Here is a 24,671-nt window from a genome sequence, read left to right on the forward strand (position 1 = left end):
ATGCAGTTTAGCTTTAGCTTATTCTTATAATGGTGACTAAACTTAAAAGACAAAATTTAGTAGGTATGATTAGAAATTTCCCATATACAGCAGTATATACACTGCTGCTATGAATACAATACCTAACATGCATTCTATGCAACCAGGATAAGGCAAATTAGATCACAAATCTGATTCTCTTCAATCTCTGAGAGAGTACAAATGATCATCTTTCTGGAGTGCAAGAGGAAATGAAGACATAAACATGCTTCTAGAAATTTCCTTTTCAGCCCTGAGCAACCTAAAAACAACAAATTTGGTTAAACAGAACAACCATGCCTAGGATGGTTTGTCAGCAGTCTTTACAAACTGAATCTTCACAGATATCAGGTTTAGATTTGACTAGAGTACTTTAATGCAGAGCTAGTCTTTTTATGTTTTCTTTCCTTCATTTTTCACCATAAAGATGAATCAATCAATTTTTTTTTTTTTTTTTTTTTTTTTTTAGCTAGGGCTAGAAACATTTACTGTGCTGAGTATATCGTCACTCATCACCAGGGTTTTAAAGATTGATATTTAATTCATGGTTAAAATATCTCCAGGGCATTATTCACCCATACAATGTGAGAAATTTCAGTATGATATGATGTTGAAGAACAAAGTAAAGTTTTACAGGCCAATTTCTATACCTTTATCTTCCTACATACATCTATACTCATATCTATATTTATACCTGCACTTATCATGAAATAAAGTCAAGTAACAATAAATCATGTGGTAATAGAATACTTTATGAATGTGACAGTGAATTATAGCACATATAATCTGCACAGGTAGATATATATTTCTCTAGCAGTTATGCCATTTATTTCAAAGAACTTCAAATTTCACTTTAAGAAACTATGTATTGAGGAGATTGGTTCAAGATGGCGGATAGGAGGATGTGCACTCACTCCCTCTTGCAAGAGCACCGGAATCACAACTAACTGCAGAACAGTTATCTACAGGAAGACACTAGAACTCACCAAAAAAGATACCCCACATCCAAAGACAAAGGAGAAGCCACAATGAGATGGTAAGAGGGGCGCAATCACAATAAAATCAAAATCCATAACCTCTGGGTGGGTGACTCACAAACTGGAGAACACTTATACACAGAAGCCCACCCACTGGAGTGAAGGTTCTAAGTCCCACGTCAGACTTCCCAACTTGGGGGTCCAGCAGCGGGAGGAGGAATTCCTAGAGAATCAGACTTTGAAGTCTAGTGGGATTTGACTGCAGGACTTTGACAGGACTGGGGGAAAGAGAGACTCCATTCATGGAGGGCACACACAAAGTAGTGTGTGCATCGGGATCCAGGGGAAGGAGCAGTGACCCCATAGGACACTGAACCAGACCAACCTGCTAGTGTTGGAGGGTCTCCTGCAGAGGCAGGATTGGCTGTGGCTCACTGTGAGAACTAAGACACTGGCAGCAGAAGTTCTGGGAAGTACTCCTTGGTGTGAGCCCTCCCAGAGTCCGACATTAACCCCACCAAAGAGCAGGGTAGGCTCCAGTGTTGGGTTCCTCAGGCCAAACAACCAACAAGGAGGGTACCCAGCCCCACACATCAGCAGACAGGTAGATTAAAGTTTTACTGAGCTCTACCCACCAAATCAACATCCAGCTCTACACATCACCAGTTCCTCCCATCAGGAAACTTCCACAAGCCTCTTAGATAGCCTCATTCACCAGAGGGCTGACAGCAGAAGCAAGAAAAATTACAATCCTGTAACCTGTGGAACAAAAACCACAGAAAGACAGACAAGATGAAAAGGCAGAAGGCTATGTACCAGATGACAGAACAAGATAAAATGCCAGAAAAACAACTAAATTAAGTAGAAATAGGCAAACCTACAGAAAAAGAATTCAGAATACTGATAGTGAAGATGATCCAGGACCTTGGAAAAACAATGGAGGCAAATATCGAGAAAATGCAAGAAATGTTTAACAAAGACCTAGAAAAATGAAAGAACAAACACCTCGAAAAATTAAACAACAAACAGAGATGAACAAAAAATAACTGAAATGAAAAATTGACTAGAAGGAATCAAGAGCAGAATAACTGAGGCAGAAAAATGGATAAGTTACCTGGAAGACAGAATGGTGGAATTCACTGCTGCAGAATAGAATAAAGAAAAAAGAATGAAAAGAAATGAAGACAGCCTAACAGACCTCCGGGACAATATTAAACGCAACAACATTCACATTATAGGGGTCCCAGAAGGAGAAGAGAAAGAGAAAGGACCCGAGAAAATATTTGAAGAGATTATAGTTGAAAACGTACCTAATATGGGAAAGGAAATAGCCACCCAAATCCAGGAAAGGCAGAGAGTCCCATACAGGATAAACCCAAGGAGAAGCATGCCGAGACACATAGTAATCAAATAGGCAAAAATTAAAGACAAAGAAAAATTATTGAAAGCAGCAAGGGAAAAATGACAAATAACATACAAGGGAACTCCCATAAGGTGAACAGCTGATTTCTCAGGAGAAACTCTACAAGCCAGAAGGGAGTGGTATGATATATTTAAAGTGATGAAAGGGAGAAAACTACAACCAAGATTACACTACCCAGCAAGGATCTCATTCAGATTCAACTGAGAATTAAAACTTTAGAGATAAGCAAAAACTAAAAGAATTCAGCACCACCGAACCAGCTTTAAAACAAATGCTAAAGGAACTTCTCTAAGTGGGAAACACAAGAGAAGAAAAGGACCTACAAAAACAAATCCATAACAATTAAGAAAATGGTAATAGAAACATACATATAGAAAATTACCTAAAATGTAAATGGATTACATGCTCCAACCAAATGACAGATGTTCACTGAATGGATACAAAAATCACTCCCATATATATGGTCTCTACAAGAGACCCACTTCAAACCTAGGGACACATACAATATGAAAGTGAAGGAATGGGATATTCCATGCAAATGGAAATCAAAAGAAAGCTGTAGTAGCAATGTTCATATCAGATAAAATAGACTTTAAAAATAAAGAATGTTACAATAGACAACGAAGGACAATACATAATGATCAAGGGATCAATCCAAGAAGAAGGTGTAACAATTATAAATATATATGCACCCAACATAGGAGCACCTCAATACATAAGGCAACTGTTAACCACCATAAAAGAGGAAATCAAAAATAACACAATCAGAGTGGGGGACTTCAACATCTCACTTAATTAAGAAGGAAACACAAGATTTAAAGGACACAATAGACCAGATAGATTTAATTGATATTTATAGGACATTCCATTCAAAAACAGCAGATTACACTTTCTTCTCAACTGTGCATGGAACATTCTCCAGAATAGATCACATCTTGGGTCACAAATCAAGCCTCAATGAATTTAAGAAAATTGAAATCATATCAAGCAATGCTACGAGATTAGAAATCAGTTACAGGGAAAACATTAAAAAAAAAAAACACATGGAGGCTAAACAATACATTACTAAATAACTGAAGAAATAGATCACTGAAGAAATCAAAGAGGAAATGAAAAAATACCTAGAGACAAATTACAATGAAAACACAACTATCCAAAACCTATGGGATGTAGAAAAAGCAGTACTAAGAGGGAAGTTTATAGAAATACAAGCCTACCACAAGAAACAAGAAAAATCTCAAATAAACAATCTAACCTTACACCTAAAGGAATTAAGAGAAAGAAGAACAAACAAGACCCAAAGTTAGCAGAAGGAAGGAAATCATAAAGATCAGAGCAGAAATAAATGAACACAAACAAAGAAAACAAAGGCAAAGACCAATAAAACTAAAAGTTGGTTCTTTGAGAAGATAAACAAAATTGATAAACCATTAGCCAGAATCATCAAGAAAAAGAGGGAGAGGACCCAAATCAATAAAATTAGAAATGAAAAAGGAGAAGTTACAACAGACACTGCAGAAATACAAAGCATCCTAAGGGACTAATACAGGCAACTCTATGCCAATAAAATGGACAACCTGGAAGAAATGAACAAATTCTTAGAATGGCATAACCCTCCAAGACTGAGCCAGGAAGAAATAGAAAATATGAAGAGAGCAATCACAAGTAATGAAATTGAAACTGTGATTAAAAATCTTCCAATAAACAAAAGTCCAGGACCAGAAGGCTTCATGGGTGAATTCTATCAAACACTGAGAGGAGAGCTAACACCTGTCCATCTCAAACTCTTCCAAAAAATTGCAGAGGAAGGAACACTCCCAAACTCATTCTATGAGGCCACCATCACCCTGATACCAAAACTAGACAAAAGATATGACAAAAAAAGAAAATTACAGACCAATATAACTAATGAATATAGATGCAAAAATCCTCAACAAAATACTAGCAAACAGAATTCAACAACATATTAAAAGGATCATACACCATGATCAAGTGGGATTTACCTCAGGGATGCAAGGATTCGTCAATATACACGAATCAATCAATGTGATACACCATATTAACAAATTGAAGAATAAAAACCATATGATCATCTCAATAGATGCAGAAAAAGCTTTTGACAAAATTCAACAACCATTTATGATACAACTCTCCAGAAAGTGGGCATAGAGGGAACCTACCTCAACACAATAAATGCCATATACAACAAACCCACAACAAACATCATTCTCAGTGGTGAAAAACTGAAAGCATTTCCTATGAGATCAGGAACAAGACAAGGGTGCCCATTTTTGCCGCTATTATTCAACATAGTTTTGGAAGTCCTAGCCATGGCAATCAGAGAAGAAGATAAAAAAATAAAAGGAATACAAATTTGAAAAGAAGAAGTAAAACTGTCACTGTTTGCGGATGAAATGATACTACATATAGAGAATCCTAAATGTGCCACCAGAAAACTACTAGAGCTAATCAATGCATTTGGTAAAGTTGCAGGATACAAAATTAATGCACAGAAATCTCTTGCATTCTTATACACTACTGATGAAAAATCTGAAAGATAAATTAAGGAAACACTCCCCTTTATCACTGAAACAAAAAGAGTAAAATACCTAGGAATAAACCTACCTAGGGAGACAAAAGACCTGTATGTAGAAAACAATAAGACACTGAAGAAAGAAATTAAAGATGATACCAACAGATGGAGAGATATACCATGTTCTTGGATTGGAAGAATCAATATTGTGAAAATGACTATACTACCAAAAGCAATCTACAGATTCAGTGCAATCCCTATCAAATTACCAATGACATTTTTTACAGAACTAGAACAAAAAATCTTAAAATTTGTATGGAGACACAAAAGACCCCAAATAGCCAAAGCAGTCTTGAGCCAAAGCAGTATGGTGACACAAAAGACCCCAAAGAGCTAGGGGAATCAGACTTTCTGACTTCAGACTATACTACAAAGATACAGTAATCAAGACAATATGGTACTGGTACAAAATCAGAAATATAGATCATTAGAACAGGAGAAAAAGTCCAGAGATAAACCCATGCACCTATGGTCAACTAATCTATGACAAAGGAAGCTAGGATATACAATATAGAAAAGACAGTCTGTTCAATATGTTGTGCTGGGAAAACTGGACAGCTACATGTAAAGAAGAAAATTAGAACACTCCCTAACACTATACACAAAAATAAACTCAAAATGGATTACAGATCTAAAAGTAAGACTGGACACTATAAAACTCTTAGAAGAAAACATAGGAAGCACACTCTTTGACATAAATCACAGCAAGATTGTTTTTTCTTTTTCTTTTTCTTTTGCAGTATGCAAGGCTCTCAGTGCTGTGGCCTCTCCCGTTGTGGAGCACAGGCTCCAGAAATGCAGGCTCAGCAGCCATGGCTCATGGGCACAGCATGGCATGTGGGATCCTCCCGGACCGGGGCACGAACCCGTGTCCCCTGCATCGGCAGGCAGACTCTCAACCACTGCACCACCAGGGAAGCCCAGCAAGATCTTTTTTGATCCACCTCTTAGAGTAATGGAAATAAAAACAAAAATAAACAAATGGAACCTAATGAAACTTCAAAGCTTTTGCACAAAGGAAACCATAAACAAGGTGAAAAGACAACTTGCAGAATGGGAGAAAATATTTTCAAATTAATCAATAAGCAAAGGATTAATCTCCAAAATAAATAAACAGCTCATGCAGCTCAATATTAAAAAAAAAAACAAAACAACCCAATCCAAAAATGGGCAGAAGACCTAAATAGACATTTCTCCAACAAAGACATACATATGGCCAAGAAGCGCATGAAAAGCTGCTCTACATCACTAATTATTAGAGAAATGCAAATCAAAACTACAATGAGGTATCACCTCCCATCAGTTAGAATGGGCATCATCAGAAAATCTACAAACAAAAAAATGCTGGAGAGGGTGTGGAGAAAAGGGAACCCTCTTGCATTGTTGGCAGGAATGTAAATTGATACAGCCACTATGGAAAACAGTATGGAGGTTCCTTAAAAAACTAAAAATAGAATTACCATATGACCCAGCAATCCAACTACTTGGCATATACCCAGAGAAAACCATAATTCAAAAAGAGACATGCACCCCAGTGTTCAATGCAGCACTATTTACAATAGCCAGGTCATGGAAACAACCTAAATGCCCATCGACAGATGAATGGATAAAGAAGATGTGGTACATATATACAATGGAATATTACTCAGCCATAAAAAGGAATGAAATTGGGCCATTTGTAGAGATGTGGATGGATCTAGAGACTGTCATACAGAGTGAAGTAAGTCAGAAAGAAAAAAAAACAAATATCGTATATTAACACATATATGTGGAACCTAGAAAAATGGTACAGATGAACCGGTTTGCAGGGCAGAAATAGAGACACAGATGTAGGGAACAAACATAACACCAAGGTGGGAAGGTGGCAGGGGTGGTGGTGGTGGTGTGATGAACTGGGAAATTGGGATTGACATATGTACCCTAATATGTAAAAAATGGATAACTAATAAGAATCTGCTGTATAAAATAAATAAAATTAAAAAATTAAAAAAAAAATAGGAAACTATGTATTAACCTCTTTGAGACTCCTTTCCGTTTTTCTGCTGCAATTTCCTGTGTTTGAACATTGGCTTTCAGCAGAAAGACTGTGTCTTCAATGTCCATTTCTTGGTACTTGCTACTGGCTTGAAGGCATTTGTCAAGGTGATTCTGAAAAGGGACATTACCCTTCTCTGGTATCATCAGTTTTTCCAGGTGAATTTTGTGTTATTTGGTTTTGCTTTCCTTTCAGAGTACAAATCTTTTCATCAGCTTTCAGTAATTTTTTCAATGAAATTTATGGGTTGAATAAAATGAGCTCACCCAGTGGGTGCTATACAAGTATCTTCCTGTGAATTCTCATGGCCAATTAATTTCAATGTATCAGTAGATCATAAATCTCAAAAGCCGTAAAAATATTATTTCTCAAGGTATGTTCTAGTCTGTAAATTCCTAGGTGTATGGCCTTTGCCTCAGATTCTAAAAGTTCTTTTTTCTTCCTTCTTTTTTTTTTTTCATCATAAATGATTTCTTAGTGTCTGAGAATTGTGTTACTGAGGGACAGTAACAAATCTTGAAATCTTCAATGTTTCTACAAAACATAAACATTGAGGGAAGTGAGCTTTATGCAAGCTTTGTTTTCTAAGTATCTTTAGGCCTCCTGACTGACAAGATTTCAGTTACAGGAAAGGGAGAAATAATTCATACAGTAAAAAAAAAAAAAAAAAAGTAAGGAGAAAGAAGGAAAAAAATATTTCATCCTCCCTTCAATGTTATACAAATAATCAAGGCTTATCAACAACAGTTACTATATTCCTTTATTTTAAGAAATATATGTTTTTCAATTTAAAATTTTCTGAAATAAGAATACATCTTAAATCCATGTGCAGTTTCAATGTAGTGGTGTTTCATTTATTTTCTGAAAGGTTTATGGAAAGGAGAGTATCACAATGTATCTAATGTCTTAATATAGAGGAAACCATGTATTCAAGTTCTACTTTTTCCCTAGACCTGACCACCAACTGGAATATTAACACATGTCTTGTGAGTCTGGAAAGCCAAGTTCAATGTTTATAACAGTACATGACATTGAACTAGGAATCATATAATGTAGGAAGGAAACATTTAACAAAGTAGTAAATGTGATAAACTTCACCCTGAGAGCTAATGGTAGGGGAATGGTTCTCTGGTTGGAACAAACACCAAAAGAGGTATGACTCTGCTAAGGAAACTTCTCGTGAGAAGGAGGGTCAATATAAAATATTTTATTCTTGAAAATTCTTTGTCTCAGGGTTATAATTGACAGAAGTAGTTCAAATTTTGCTCCCAGTTGATATTGTTTATTTCACAATGTAATTGAAGTCAGAACACTAAAGTAACACACAATATGTTGAACGAATATAGGATGGAACAGCCCAAAAGAATGTTCCAACAATGAACCAAGGCTCTGAGGCTCTCTTTTAAGACTGAAGTACATGTCTCAAAATTCCAAGTGTCTGAGATAATGTTCAATAGCAATAATAAAGAAATCACAATTGGATGAGTAAATATACTTGGTGGAACAGAAGCTAAGGATCCATTGAAATGTGTAGACAAGAGAATATGATCAAAGGTTTTGCATATTAAGTTACTTTATTAACTGTTTCAAAAGACGCACTTCACAGTACAATAAAACTTTAAAAGGCATTTTGAGGGGAACTTATCAGTCTCAGGGTGAGTTGCAGGCATGAAATAACCCAAAGGCAGCAATTATTCCTCTATCCTTATTTACTTCATTTCTACTTAACTAGTTATAGTGTGATAATTAATTTCCAGTTTTCCGATGAGGATTATTTAAGGATTTGCTTTTTTAACCATCATTTACAAATAGATAACTCTGATTGTTAGTGTAAGATGTGGTTCTAAAACTTAGCAACAGTGGAGTACATTTATGATCATTTTTAATGTGCAACATTAAAAATAATTTTCTTCCAAGAAAAAGGTATAGAAAATATTATGAGAATAAGAACTACAATTCTGCAGCCTATGGAACAAAAACCACATTCACAGAAAGATAGACAAGATGAAAAGGCAGAGGGAGGGCTATGTACCAGATGAAGGAACAAGATAAAACACCAGAAAAACAACTAAATGAAGTGGAGACAGGAAATCTTCCAGAAAAAGAATGCAGAATAATGATACTGAAGATGATCCAGGACCTTGGAAAAACAATGGAGGCAAATATCGAGAAGATGCAAGAAGTGTTTAACAAAGAACTAGAAGAATTAAAGAACAAACAAACACAGATGAACAATACAATAGCTAAAATGAAAACTACACTAGAAGGAATCAATAGCAGAATAACTGAGGCAGAAGAACGCATAAGTGACCTTGAAGACAGAATGGTAGCATTCACTGCTGGAGAACAGAATAAAGAAAAAAGAATGAAAAGAAATGAAGACAGACTAAGAGACCTCTGGGACAACATTAAATGCAACAACATTCACATTATAGGGGTCCCAGAAGGAGAAGAGAGAGTGAATGGACACGAGAAAATATTTGAAGAGATTATAGTCAAAAACTTCCCTAACATGGGAAAGGAAATGGCCACCCAAATCCAGGAAGCACAGTGAGTCCCATACAGGATAAACCCAAGGAGAAACACACCAAGATACAGAGTAGTCAAATTGGCAAAATTTAAAGACAAAGAAAAAATATTGTAAGCAGCAAGGGAAAAACAACAAATAACATACAAGGGAACTCCCATAAGGTGAACAGCTGATTTCTCAGCAGAAGCTCTACAGGCCAGAAGGGAGTGGCATGATATATTTATAAAGTGATGAAAGGGAAAACCTCCAACCAAATTACTCTACCTGGCAAGGATCTCATTAAGATTCGATGGAGAAATCAAAAGCTTTACAGACAAGCAAAAGCTAAGAGAATTCAGCACCACCAAACCAGCTCTACAACAAATACCAAAGGAACTTCTCTAAGTGGGAAACACAAGAGAAGAAAAAGACCTACAAAAACAAACCCAAAACAATTAAGAAAATGGTGATAGGAACATACATATTGATAATTACCTTAAACGTGAATGGATTAAATGCTTAAACCCAAAGACACAGACATGCTGAATGGATACAAAAGCATGACCCATATATACTCTGTCTACAAGAGACCCACTTCAGACCAAGGGACACATACAGACTGAAATGAAGGGGATAGAATAAGATATTCCATGCAAATGTAAATCAAAAGAAAGGTGGAATAGCAATACTCATATCAGATAAAATAGACTTTAAAATAAAGAATATTACAAGAGACAAGGAAGGACACTACATAATGATCAAGGGATCAATCCAAGAAGATAAAACAATTATAAATATATATACATCCAACATAGGATCACCTCAATACATAAGGTAACTGCTAACAGTTGTAAAAGAGGATATCGACAGTAACACAATAATAGTGGGGGACTTCAACACCTCACTGACACCAATGGACAGATCATCCAAAATGAAAATAAATAAGGAAACAGAAGCTTTAAATGACACAATATACCAGGTAGATTTAATTCATATTTATAGGACATTCCATCCAAAAACAGCAGATTACACTTTCATCTCAAATGCGCATGGAACATTCTCCAGAATAGATCACATCTTGGGTCACAAATCAAGCCTCTGTAAATTTAAGAAAATTGAAATCATATCATGCATCTTTTCTGACCACAACGCTATGCGATTAGAAATAAATTACAGGGGAAAAACACACAAAAAACACAAACACATGAAGGCTAAACAGTACATTACTAAATAACCAAGAGATCACTGAAGAAATCAAAGAGGAAATCAAAAAATACCTAGAGACAAATTACAATGAAAACACGACAATCCAAAATCTATGGGATGCAGCAAAAGCAGTTATAAGAGGGAAGTTTACAGCTATGCAAGCCTACCTCAAGAAACAAGAAAAATCTCAAATAAATAATCTAACCTTACACCTAAAGGAACTAGAGAAAGAAGAACAAACAAAACGCAAAGTTAGCGGAAGGAAAGAAATCATAAAGATCAGAGCAGAAATAAATGAAATAGAAACAAAGAAAACAGTAGCAAAGATCAATAAAACTAAAAGCTGGTTCTTTGAGAAGATAAACAAAATTGATAAACCATTAACCAGACTCATCAAGAAAAAGAGGGAGAGGACTCAAATCAATAAAGTTAGAAATGAAAACAGACACTGCAGAAATACAAAGTATCCTAAGAGACTACTACAAGCAACTCCATGCCAATAAAATGGACAACCTGTAAGAAATGGACAAATTCTTAGAAAGGTATAACCTTCCACGACTGAGCCAGGAAGAAATAGAATATATGAACAGAGAAATCACAAATAATGAAACTGAAACTGTGATTAAAAATCTTCTAATAAGCAAAACTCCAGGACCGAATGGCTTTACAGGTGAATTCTATCAAACATTGAGAGAGAGATAACACCCATCCTTCTCAAACTCTTCTAAAAGTTTGCAGAGGAAGGAACACTCTCAAACTCATTCTATGAGGCCACCATCACCCTGATAGCAAAACAAGAAAAAGATACGACAAAAAAAGAAAATTACATACCAATATCACTGATGAATATAGATGCAAAAGTCCTCAACAAAATACTAGCAAACAGAATTCAACAACACATTAAAAGGATCATACACCATGATCAAGTGGATTTACTTCAGGGATGCAAGGATTCTTCAATATACATGAATCAATCAATGTGATACACCATATTAATAAATTGAAGAATAAAAATGATATGATCATCTGAATAGATGCAGAAAAAGCTTTTGACAAAATTCAACAACCATTTATGATACAAACTCTCCAGAAAGTGGGCATAGAGGGAAGCTACCTCAACATAATAAAAGACATATATGACAAACCCACAAGAAACATCATTCTTAGTGGTGAAAAACTGAAAGCATTTCCTCTAAGATTAGGAACAAGAAAGGATGTCCACTCTCACTGCTATTATTCATCATAGTTTTGGAAGTCCTAGCCACGGCAATCAGAGAAGAAAAAGAAATAAAAGGAATACAAATTGGAAAAAAAGAAGTAAAACTGTCACTTTTTGCAGATGACATGATACTCTACATAGAGAATACTAAAGATGCCACCAGAAAACTACTAGAGCTAATCAATGAATTTCGTAAAGTTGTAGGATACAAAATTAATGCACAGGAATCTCTTATACACTAATGATTAAAATCTGAAAGAGAAATTAAGGAAACACTCCCATTTACCATTACAACAAAAAGAATAAAATACCTAGGAATAAACCTACCTAGGGAGACAAAAGACCTGTATGCAGAAAACTATAAGACACTGAGGAAATAAATTAAAGATGATACCAACAGATGGAGAAATATAACATGTTCTTGGATTGGAAGAATCAATATTGTGAAAATGACTATACTATCCAAAGCAATCTACAGATTCAATGCAATCTCTATCAAATTACCAATGGCATTTTTTACAGAACTAGAACAAAAAATCTTAAAATTTGTATGGAGACACAAAAGACCCCGAATAGCCAAAGCAGTCTTGAGGAAAAAAAACGCAGCTGGAGGAATCAGACTCTCTGACTTTAGACTATACTACAAAGCTACAGTAATCAAGACAATATGGTACTGGCACAAAAACTGAAACATAGATCAATGGAACAAGATAGAGAGCCCAGAGATAAATACACACACCTATGGTAAACTAATCTATGATAAAGGAGACAAGAATATACAATGTAGAAAAGACAGTCTCTTCAATAAGTGGTGCAGGGAAAACTGGACAGCTATATGTAAAAGAATGAAATTAGAACACTCCCTAACATTATACACAAAAATAAACTCAAAATGGATTAGAGATCTAAATGTAAGACCGGACACTCTAAAACTCATAGAGTAAAACATAGGAAGAACACTCTTTGATATAAATCATGGCAAGATCTTTTTTGATCCACCTCCTAGAGTAATGGAAATGAAAACAAAAATAAACAAATGGGACCTAATGAAACTTCAAAGCTTTTGCACAGCAAAAGAAACCATAAACAAGATGAAAAGACAACCCTCAGAATGGGAGAAAATATTTGCAAATGAATCAACGGACAAAGGATTAATCTCCAATATATATGAACAGCCCATGCAGCTCAATATTAAAAAGCAAACAACCCAATCCAGAAATGGGCAGAAGACCTAAATAGACATTTCTCCGAAGAAGACATACAGATGGCCAAGAGGAACATTAAAAGCTGCTCAACATCACTAATTATTAGAGAAATGCAAATCAAAACTACAATGAGGTATCATCTCACACCAGTTAGAATGGGCTTCATCAGAAAATCTACAAACAACAAATACTAGAGAGGGTGTGGAGAAAAGGGAACCCTCTTGCACTGTTGGTGGGAATGTAAACGGATAGAGCCACTATGGAAAACAGTATGGAGGTTCCTTAAAAAAACTAAAAATATAATTACCATATGATCCAGCAATCCCAGTACTGGGCATATACCCAAAGAAAACCACAATTCAAAAAGACAAATGAACCCCAATGTTCATTGCAGCACTATTTACAATAGCCAGGTCATGGAAACAACCTAAAAGCCCATCGACAGATGAATGGATAAAGAAGATGTGGTACATATATACAATGGAATATTACTCAGACATAAAAAGGAATGATATTGGGTCATTTGTTGAGACATGGATGGAGCTAGAGACTGTCATACAGAGTAAAGTAGGTCAGAAAGAGAAAAACAAATATCGTATATTAATGCATATATGTGGATCCTAGAAAATTGTACAGATGAATCGGTTTGCAGAGCAGAAATTGAGACACAGATGTAGAGAACAAATGTATGGACACCAAGGGGGGAAAGTGGCAGGGGTTGGGGGTGGTGGTGTGATGATTTGGGAGTTTGGTATTGACAGGTATACACTGATGTGTATAAAATGGATAACTAATAAGAACCTGCTCTATAAAAAAAAATAAAAAAAGAAAAGAAAATATTATGAGGGGTTGTAGACTTGCCGTTTAAAAGCAAGAAAGTAAAACACTACAAGGTTATAGCTGCTTCTTTATCCATTTAAGTTTTTGTTTGTTTTGCATTTTCTTTTGGTAATGGGTTGGGGGGCTGTTGGTGGTATTCAGGTTGTAGTTTAACCCCCTGGATTCTGAGTGTGAGTATTTGAACCACTTTACCAGTCTTGTATCTTTTTCATTGTTGAGTACAAGAACCAGTTGCTAGTTCTCTCTAGACTTCAAGCGGGTGACTCATGATAATAATACTTATAAAAGGAAAGGAAAGAGGAAAGAAAAACAAGCAAGAAATCTAGCACAGCTCTCAATTCTGGCCCTATGGAGCTATTCTGTTCTGTTTGGCTGCCAATTGAGAATCAATCTGGCATCCCACTGGCTAAATTATGAACTGCCAGAGGCAGGGCTGCTCTGCTGACTGTGCACACAACTGGTGAACAGGCCTTCTTGAAGCAAAAGTAAGGTAGAAGGATTCTGGACCAACTGAAGAGGGCGTTACTCATGTCCACCCATATCATCCCAAGTCTGTATGTAAATTGTCACTTCATATATTATATACAATGATAGTAGCCACACAAAATAAAGAATAAAAAAAAATTGCCACTGTGAGGTGCATATACATCTGCTATCTTAGTTCACATTCTAGAATGTTATTGTGGGTTAAACATATGGTAACTCCTAAATGTGAAATAAATGAATGTATGAAGAGGAAATAGAGGACCAGTTTCTCCAACATTGCAAATGTGGGTAAAAGCACAGGGACCTCTTCCCTCAAAACAACTTTATTTAAAAAAAACTCATTTTAAAAAAAATCTAAGAGGGCTTCCCTGGTGGCGCAGTGATTGAGAGTCCGCCTGCCGATGCAGGGACGCAGGTTCGTGCCCCGGTCCGGGAAGATCCCACATGCCGTGGAGCGGCTGGGCCCGTGAGTCATGGCCGCTGAGCCTGCGCATCCGGAGCCTGTGCTCCGCAACGGGAGAGGCCACAACAGTGAGAGGCCCATGTACCACAAAAAAAAAAAAAAAAGAAAGAAAAGAAAAAAAGAAAAAAATCTAAGAAATAAAGTTCTTGACTTTTCAAATTTATCATGGACTCAGTGGCAGCTGCGAATATGAATTACACTGATTACGCTTGTATTGTGGTTGATCTTCTACAACTCTTGGACTTATAAAACTAGGCTGGACTAATATTTGTGTGTCTTGGAGAATTCTGACTCTTGCCATGCAGCTCCCAAACAAAACAAAACCATTACTGAGTCCCTGCTCTGAGCAAGCATTATTCCAAGCTCTAAGAAGTGAATCAGTTACAGAGTACCATTCCTGTAAAACTTACACTTAAGTAGAAGAAAATTGAAAATAAACAAAATAATTCCTCTATAGTGTTAGAAAGTACTAAGTATTAGGAGATAGTGTTAGAAAGTACTAAGTATTAGGAGAAAAAGAAAACAGGAATAAGAGACTTCAGATAAGAAGTCTGGACTAGATATATCAGACTTTAGCCTTGAAACTGGGTAATATCACCAAGATGGGGTAGAAGGCATAGAAAGCAGACAGAAAAGATGTTTGAAGAATAAGATCTGGAGCTTAAAAAATATAAGATGTAAGAGAGATGAGGAGGTTCCAGCAAAAGAGATGGAGAAAGAGTAAAATCAGATGGAAACAGGAGAGTATGATATCCTGGAAGTCAGTGGTAAAAGTATTTATAGGTGGAGGTGGTGATTATATGTGTCAAAAGCCATGGAGGGGTCAAATACGTGAGTACAGAGGTCAAAAAGAGAAGAACATGTTGCAGTCATATTTAATACTGCTTTGGTCACTCTGTGAGCTCAGGGAAAAAGATGAAAATATAAAAAAGAATGTGAAGCAATGGCAAATTTTTGCTGGATTTTGCACAAGAATGCACATTCTTATGGCAAACTGTCTTGCATTTCTGTCCACATGTAGGCTGGTTTATCTTGTCTCTTGCCTCTCCCTGAAACATTTGCTTCTAGAATAACTTCTTTTAAGCACTGTACCCTGATACTTCCCTTCTACCTACTTGCTTAATTGTCTCTCTTGCTGGCCAGGCAATAAGGCCATTAAGAACAGGACAATGTGACATTCATGTTTGTTTACCCCAAACCTATCATGATGTCTTGAACAAAATAAGGCTTTATCGTATTTATTATTGAAAAAGGGAAGGAAAGGAGAAAGATGGTGGTGGGGAGGAGTGAAATGAGAGAGAGACAGAGAGAGCATGGGAATAGAGGAAGGGGCAGAGGGAAGAAGAAAAAATAGGTTTGTCCACTAAAATTGGCATTAAGCCAGTTTACACAGCATTGGGACATCTGCAGAATTCTTCAGGGAAACAAGGAATGACACTGAGAACAAAACACATACTGAAAAACTGTCCTCATTTCCAGCAAATAACCATTTGTTATCTACTTTATGAGTACCCGTGTTAACACTACAATTAGTCAAGGGTCAGTCCATGGAATCCTTTCAAAGTCCCTTTAGCACTTAGAAAAGGGAGTGTTAAATCTCAAATATGTAAGTTTACTTGGCAAAAATGTTTTGACTTTACCTTAAACATTTTTATTATTTTTATTCTCAAAACAAAATTCAAGGTCTTCTCCTGAGAAGAATTATGAAGCTGGTGGGTTTAATTAAGTTAAATAAGGATTAGAAAAGTTATTGACAATGCTCAAAAAGGAATAAAAACAAAATTCCCTCGAATAGATCTGACAAATAAATTTTCTGAAAGGAATTAATAAATAATTCTTATTTCCTCTGTATCTCATCTCCCTCAATCTACTCTCCATTTTCCTATCAAATATCTGAAGGAAGAATTTCTCTATAAAATCCAATAAACCACCTTCCCATTTTTTTTTCTTGTAGAAATTTAATAAGTATCTACACTCCTAGCCAAGGTGAGGTACTATAATAATTATTCTAATCTTACGACATCTGGAAATGTTCCCTTCAAAGCATTTATAATATCATTCATGGGATTTCTACCTAAAATGAATTTACGTTCAGGTTCCCAAGCTATGGGTATGATTGTCTAGAGAAATGGGAATAAAATACAAATAAGACTCATAATTTTTTTATACCATCTCAGTGCTCAGTTAGCAAACATCTATTGAGCATATACTTAGTTTAGCCCTGTATGCTTAGCCTTTTTCTATGCAAAGGGAATAAAAAGTAGTCCAAACTTTGTGCAAGATACTATGGGTATAAATATTAATATACGGTTTATAAATTCATCATTGTCAGTTTCATAATTAACATCATCATCACAATGTCATATTTATTGATCACTTACTTTGTGTTAGGCAGCACATTATGTACATTAATTCGTTTTAACCTTTACTACATCCTCAATTTATAAAATGAGTAAACTGATGCTTTGGGAGTTGGAAAGTCATGTAACCTGTAGTAGTGGAGCTGAAATTCAAATCCAGACAGTGAAACAGAGCCAGCATTCTTATTCACAATTCAACATTGCTTTCCAAGGTAAAAGCTTGTGTTTTGAAGTCATACAGACCTAGTTTTAAATCCTGCCTCTATCATTTATTAATTGTTGAACCCTGGACAGAAAAGACGGTAGACTCTAATCCTAAATTGTTTTGTTTGTAAAATGAGAATTTAAAAAATCAACCTTTTGGGTTTGTGTTGAGGCATATGCAAAAATTGATTAGGAAAGAGCATCCCATAATATCTGACACATAGGGGTTTTCAGTAAATTTTAACTATTGTCATCATCATTACTGACAGTCTGAAATCTCCTGATTGTCAAAGTGAGCTTTGTAAATGATTTCTGCTTTTTTAAAAAACATGAGTCAGTCATTCCATAATTTCAGGACTGAATTTGAAGTCATCAGATTTTCATCTACTTATTCAAAACATGGCATGTAATGTATTTATTTCATGAAGCCCTTCCTTCAGCATTAAAGTGACTAATTCCAACTGCTTTCCATTTAAACTGGTTGACACATTGATTTATAATTGTTCCTGTGCAATTCCTCTGTCTAAAATTGTCTTCAACAAATAAATGTTAACAAGTCTCCCTTAGAAAAATCACATCTGGATTTTCTTAAATTGGCAAAGAGGGAGGACTCCCCAGATGAACAGGGGCTATATTATATTATATATGCATTGGAATAGAAATTGTAGGAGAAAAGAACATGAAAATAACATACAGTTTATTCTCAAAAGGGCTTACAACCTTAAATAAGGGACTAAATAAGTAAAATCAGTATTATATTGAAAGGTAGTCACAGGAGATCCAAAAAGGGAAAACTTTTTGTCATCAAGATGAGCCACTCTACAGCAGAAAGTACCTGGATTTTAAAGTCTTGTGGGTTTGTAGTCACTCTGACATAGATATTATTAATGATACGATATGATCTAGGGCAAGTCATTTAATCTCTCTGAACCTATAACTTTGAAGACCCCAAATGAAAAAAGTGAAACTTCCCTCTAAGATTTATGCATTGATAAAATAAGATCAAATGAGAAGATGAATTGGAAAACATTTTGCCCACGTGGCACACCTAGCAGTACTCAAACTGTCTCAGTGTCTTCCTGTCTCCTCCCTCAAAGCAACAAAACAAAACAAAACAGAACACCCAAAGTTGTCCAATAACTACTTAAATGGGCAGATTATTGGACTTACTAAGAACTTATTTCTCTGGATGTTCTAAAATGTCTTTCAGACTTAAAAGGAACATGTAGATATTATTTAACTGAACTACAATTTGCTATCTTACCCTTAACATTTTTTGAAGCTCTTTGAAAAATGCAACCATGTGAAAAATTCATTTATATCTTCTGCAAAATCCCTGTTGAAGATATTTTCTATTATGTTCCTCAAAGTGCCTTAAATTAATGCCCATCTAAAATTTTTTTTATATTAAGTGATTTTATTATTTACCAAAAATAAATAAATAAATAAATAACTGATAGACAAATACATTGTGGAATGAAAAAATAACTTGAAACTTTGCTTTCGTTTATTTTAAGTTTATCATTATATTATATTTTATTTTTTTAACATCTTTATTGGAATATAACTGCTTCACAATGGTGTGTTAGTTTCTGCTGTATAACAAAGTGAATTAGCTATACATATACATATATCCCCATTTCTCCTCCCTCTTGTGTCTCCCTCTCACCCTCCCTATCCCACCCCTCTAGGTGGTCACAAAGCAAAGAGCTGATCTCCCTGTGCTATGCGGCTGCTTCCCACTTGATATTATATTTGATAGTATATATATGTTTGATAGTATATATATGTTCATGCCACTCTGCTAGTTTATATTTGATAGTATATATATGTTTGATAGTATATATCATTTGATAGTATATATACATTTGATAGTATACATTTGATAGTATATATATGTTCATGCCACTCTCTCACTTCACCCCAGCTTACACTTCCCCCTCCCTGTGTCCTCAAGTCCATTCTCTATGTCTGCGTCTTTATTCCTGGCCTGCCCCTACATTCTTCAGAACCATTTTTTTTTTTTTTTTTAGATTCCATATATATGTGTTAGCATACGGTATTTGTTTTTCTCTTTCTGACTCACTTCACTCTGTATGACAGACTCTAGGTCTTTCCACCTCACTACAAACAACTCATTTTCATTTCTTTTTATGGCTGAGTAATATTGCATTGTATATATGTGCCACAACTTCTTTATCCATTCATCTGTTGATGGACGCTTAGGTTGCTTCCATGTCCTGGCTATTGTAAGTAGAGCTGCAATGAACATTGTGGTACGTGACTCTTTGAATTATGGTTTTCTCAAGGTATATGCCCAGTAGTTGCCCATCTAAAATTAATGCCCATTTATAGATGGTTCATAGAATTCTATGCTAAGAAAGTGTCTACTCTGAAGGACTGAAATACTTCTCTTTATCTGACAGGTGAAGAAATGATTGAAATGGTAATGGTGCCACAACGGGTCCCTTACAAAGCTGACCCTCCAAAAACAATCTTAATGATAGCTCTTGATATGGAAAATGTTTGCTTTACCAACATCTTGCAAAGACTGAAAAACACATCTTTATAAATCTTGATCAACATATTGATCTATAACAAATAACTGAGGTAAAACAGTGTGCTTTCCAGGCAAATACAACTTTAAGACAGTCCTAGCTTGACTCCCACCTTCCAATCATTTGTTCCACAACTGAGGAAGTTCTAGAGTCACAAATGGATGTAAACCACCATGTTTCTATGTTTTCCTCCTCTATTAGGAAGTTTACAAGGATTCTTTTTCACCTCTAGAAAAGATTTTTTTTCCCTGATTTAAGTCAGAATCAAAATGGACAAGATCCCATGAATCTCTGAGCTCCCTTTCTCAAAGCAACAATCAAGTTAGTATTTGATGGGAAAGTCTCAGAAAGCTGTTTTCTTTCTTTTCCTTCTTTCTGTCCCAGTGTAGAATATTAAGCCTTTCAGGTATCACTCCCATAAATAAAAGGAAGTGTAATTTAATGCTCAACTTAAGTAACCAACTTGTTCAGCTTCCTATTATAATTACTCATTTATTTTTAAGTCTCCTAGGCTAAATAAATGAGTCCTTATGATAAGCCACCTCAAGTCTTTTTTTTTTGTCAAGTGGAATTAAATTTAAAAATATAAAAGGAAGACAATATAAAAGATTAATAGAAGTTTAGAGTTGAAGAAAATGTAGAAGTCATCTAATATAATCTTTAACTTGATTTACGGATCCTTTCTAAAAACTCTTTGAGTTGGTTGAGGGTAAAGGTCCCCTCCATCTATTTTATTTTGTGTGCTCCCACAGAACATGAAGTTCACCAATCTACACACAATGGGTTCTCAATAAATATTTCTGACAATTGTTGAAATATATGATATATAACCGTGTTGGGCCCAACCTGTCAGTGCCTATTGGTGAATATAAATTATTTCCTGTGAGGAGTGTTCACCTTTGTAAATTGTAAATACTGCATGTTGATGCTCAAACTAAGAATGGAAACTTCTTAGAATTTACTGGATCATGGAGGGTGTAACTTAAGAACAGTAATGTTACTTTAATGTAGCAGTCTGGGCGCTAATATGATATATTTCTGCTATTAAATTTTAAGAAGTTTTAGGAGAAAAGGTTTTAGCACTGGGTACAAGACATTTTACATCTGGTTTGGCATTTCAAGAAATATTCCCCAGAAAGTCCTGCAGTCCACTCATGAAAAATGAGAGAAAAATATCTGGTTTTTCTCTGACCTCTATTAAATGAGAAGTTTCATGTAAGGCTAAACTTGCCCGTCTCTGGGTCAACTTTCTAAAAGCAAAATGCAGAGAAGAATGTAAAAGAAAATGAGGGAAATAGAATGGGGTTTAAAGAAATAAAGTTGCAAAGACTGGCTTCAAGAGGAGCTTTTCACTACAAAATAATAGAAATAATATAATTATTCCAGTCCATGTACAATACCTGTTCTCTGAAACAGCACAGCCATGACAAACAGAAAAATCTCCACAGAGCCCTAAAACAGAGACACCAGCCCCCTCGCTTGCAAGTGTGGTAAAATGGGATATTCTCACATGAAGAGAACAGAGGTGGTCATTGACCTGTTAGAACTTCAATACCATGTATAAGACCTTAGCTCCTTGAGGACTAAATTTTCACTAGAGCAATATTTGCATTACTAAGGTGCTTAGCACAAAGTATCTACTAAATAAACTTTTGTGACTGAATTGATGGAATATTCATTTGTTTTCGTTATCATTGAGTCTTGTTTGTTTCTTTATCTCCTTTTTGCTCCAGTGAAAATAGCAAACTATTAGACAAGACCCTCATTCTAAGATTTTCCTTAGGATCTGGATGGAGGACTCTTTTATAGAATTAAATGTGTTAATAATTTGCAGTGCTTTGCTACTGAGAAGCAGCATAGAATAGTGGTTAATTCCATGAGTCCAGAATTGGGCACTTCTTTATTCATTGAGGGACCGGGACAATATAATCTTTCAGAGCTTCAGTTTTCTCATCTGTAAAGCAGAGAAGGTAACACTGACTCTTTGATACGGTGGTGGTAAAGATTAAAACATAGAGTGCATATGAGTGTTTAGCATATTCATTGGCCCATTTCTAAGAGCATAACAAATGTTAACGAGTTGTGTTCTGATTGCTGGAGTTAAGTGAGGTAGCCCTTTGAACTGCATACTCTAAATATGCTGTATACTGTTTCTGCTTTATGAAATAATTTTGGGAAAAAGAGGAGTTGACTTTGATCACATGTGGAACTGTAAAAATTATAATCTCTGGGTGTTTATTGTCAGTCCTCAATCCCAAAACAAAATATCAGTCAATAATTTTTCTACTGGGTATATTTCAGTGATTACACTGGTATAATGTTAGATATTCAAAGAAGGAGTTTAAACATCTGAGGTAAGGTTCCACTTCCACCTTTTCCATGCATTCAGTTTCCTCATTTGTAAAATGGGCGACATTTATTCTGCAAACCACACAGGGTAATTTTGCAGATTGAAGCAGATCATACAATGTGAAATCACTGAAAACATAAAATGTCTTATGCATAGAGATTTCTATTATTCATCAAAATAAACTGGTCAATAGCTATAATTTAATTAATTTGTATTCATACATATTTCTCTTTAACCAAATTAGATAGTTCATGAGGACTTCTTTCTTGTCTTTGAATTCTCTCAACAACATAGCTTTTATTGATTAATTAGTATATGAAAGGGAGGATGGTAGTGTGCAAATTATATGTGCTCTAAGGTATTAAATGCATATGAAATAGCTGCAAAGAAAGAAAATTTAGAAAATTATATACTATATAAATAGAAAAATGGATGAAATAGATTACATGGATATGGCAAGATATGCACCCTATACTGTAAATTATACAGAGTGAAGTCCCTTTCATATAAGTACATATCCACATGAAAAGCTCTGGAAGACTAGAGACCAAATTTCACTAGTGATTATTTTTAGTTTTGGGGTTATGGAGGATTTTACTGTGCATAGAAAACAAAATTATAGCCCAATTTCCTTCTATAATTAGCCTGTACTATAATCAGAAAAAAGACTCTAAACTATACAAAATATATGTTCCATAAATACACTTGTAAGAACTTTTTAAACTGTAAAATCTTTTGTTCAAGGATAAGAAGAGTCCACTATGAAAAAAGATGGCTGCAGGACTGCTCTGTTTTAAGTGAAGTTGAGAATTCTGGAGCTTCGATCAATGATTTCCTCTGCATTTCCTCTGCATTTCAGAAGAAATCTGGTCTCTAGTCTCTGAGTAATGCAGTTGGAAACCATCAAACTGAGTTCTCCCAGACAGCATAATGGACTCCTTGCATAATAGTTCCCTAGAAGAAAACTGAAGATCAATCTTGTTCACCATTATTTTGATTGTTAAAATAATAGATAACGGGCTTCCCTGGTGGCGCAGTGGTTGGGAGTCTGCCTGCTGATTCAGGGGACGCGGGTTCGTGCCCCGGTCCAGGAAGATCCCACATGCCGCGGAGTGGATGGGCCCGTGAGCCATGGCCGCTGAGCCTGTGTGTCGGGAGCCTGTGCTCCGCAACGGGAGAGGCCGCAACAGTGAGAGGTCCGTGTACCGCAAATAATAATAATAATAATAATAATAGATAACAACAATATAAGGTTATGTTAAAAATTCAGATATGTGAGAATTATATCTCATATCCGTATGACCTTTTGAAATTAAAAAAAAAAAAAAAACTTTCACATCCATAATCATAAGTTAACATGTAGCCCCAACTTCACTATGAAATATCCAGGTAACTGGTTTCATGTTGCTAGGAATGCCTAAAATGAGAAGTGAGGTACAGGATGGACTGCAAAATATTTAAAATCCTTTCTGTACCTAATACTCTTATTTACGTTCCCTCATGGGAAGTGGCATCTCTCAGTTGCCCATTTTCTTGATTTTTCTTCCCACATGCTTCCAAACTTTTCTCACTTAAATATGAAGAAGAGCCCAGTAGCTCAACTCATTGCAATCAACATTAAAAGGAAGGTGATTCAAGGGCAGATATTTACCACACATTTTGACTTTAATTCCTTTCATTTTCTGCAACTTTTTAGTGAAGTATATGGAAAACCCACTCACAGCATTAGCACACCACCTCGTACCCGACAGTCATACAATATTTTAACATGAATATTTTATAGACTAGTATAAATATTTTTTCTGAACAAAATGAATTCAGACTAAATGATTCCAAAGAGAGTCACAATTCAAAAAATTACACTTTTACTTTGACTACTAATGTTGAAAATTTATTTGCCATTCTGTAAAAAACAGAGGCTGGTTTAATAATGGTAGATTGGATGGATTTTTTCAGATTTGGATTTATGCATGATAATTATTGGCACTGAATCTGATTTGTTGCCAAAACACGTGCTGACTTAGTATACAATGTTCTTGGTCATATTTGTATCCAAAACAAAACAAAAACCAAAAAAATGAAGAATTATCCTTTTTTTCTGTTGCCTCCTTGCTAAAATAATATGCAAGGAAATGCATAATTAGTTTTAAGGTTTATTGCAATGCAACCATAAGTATCTCTTCATCTCACCCAACTGGTCTCACCTTACTTCAACCTGCTGAATA

The sequence above is a fragment of the Globicephala melas genome, chromosome 2 (genome assembly GCF_963455315.2).
Source record: "Globicephala melas chromosome 2, mGloMel1.2, whole genome shotgun sequence".
Lineage (NCBI taxonomy): Eukaryota > Metazoa > Chordata > Mammalia > Artiodactyla > Delphinidae > Globicephala > Globicephala melas.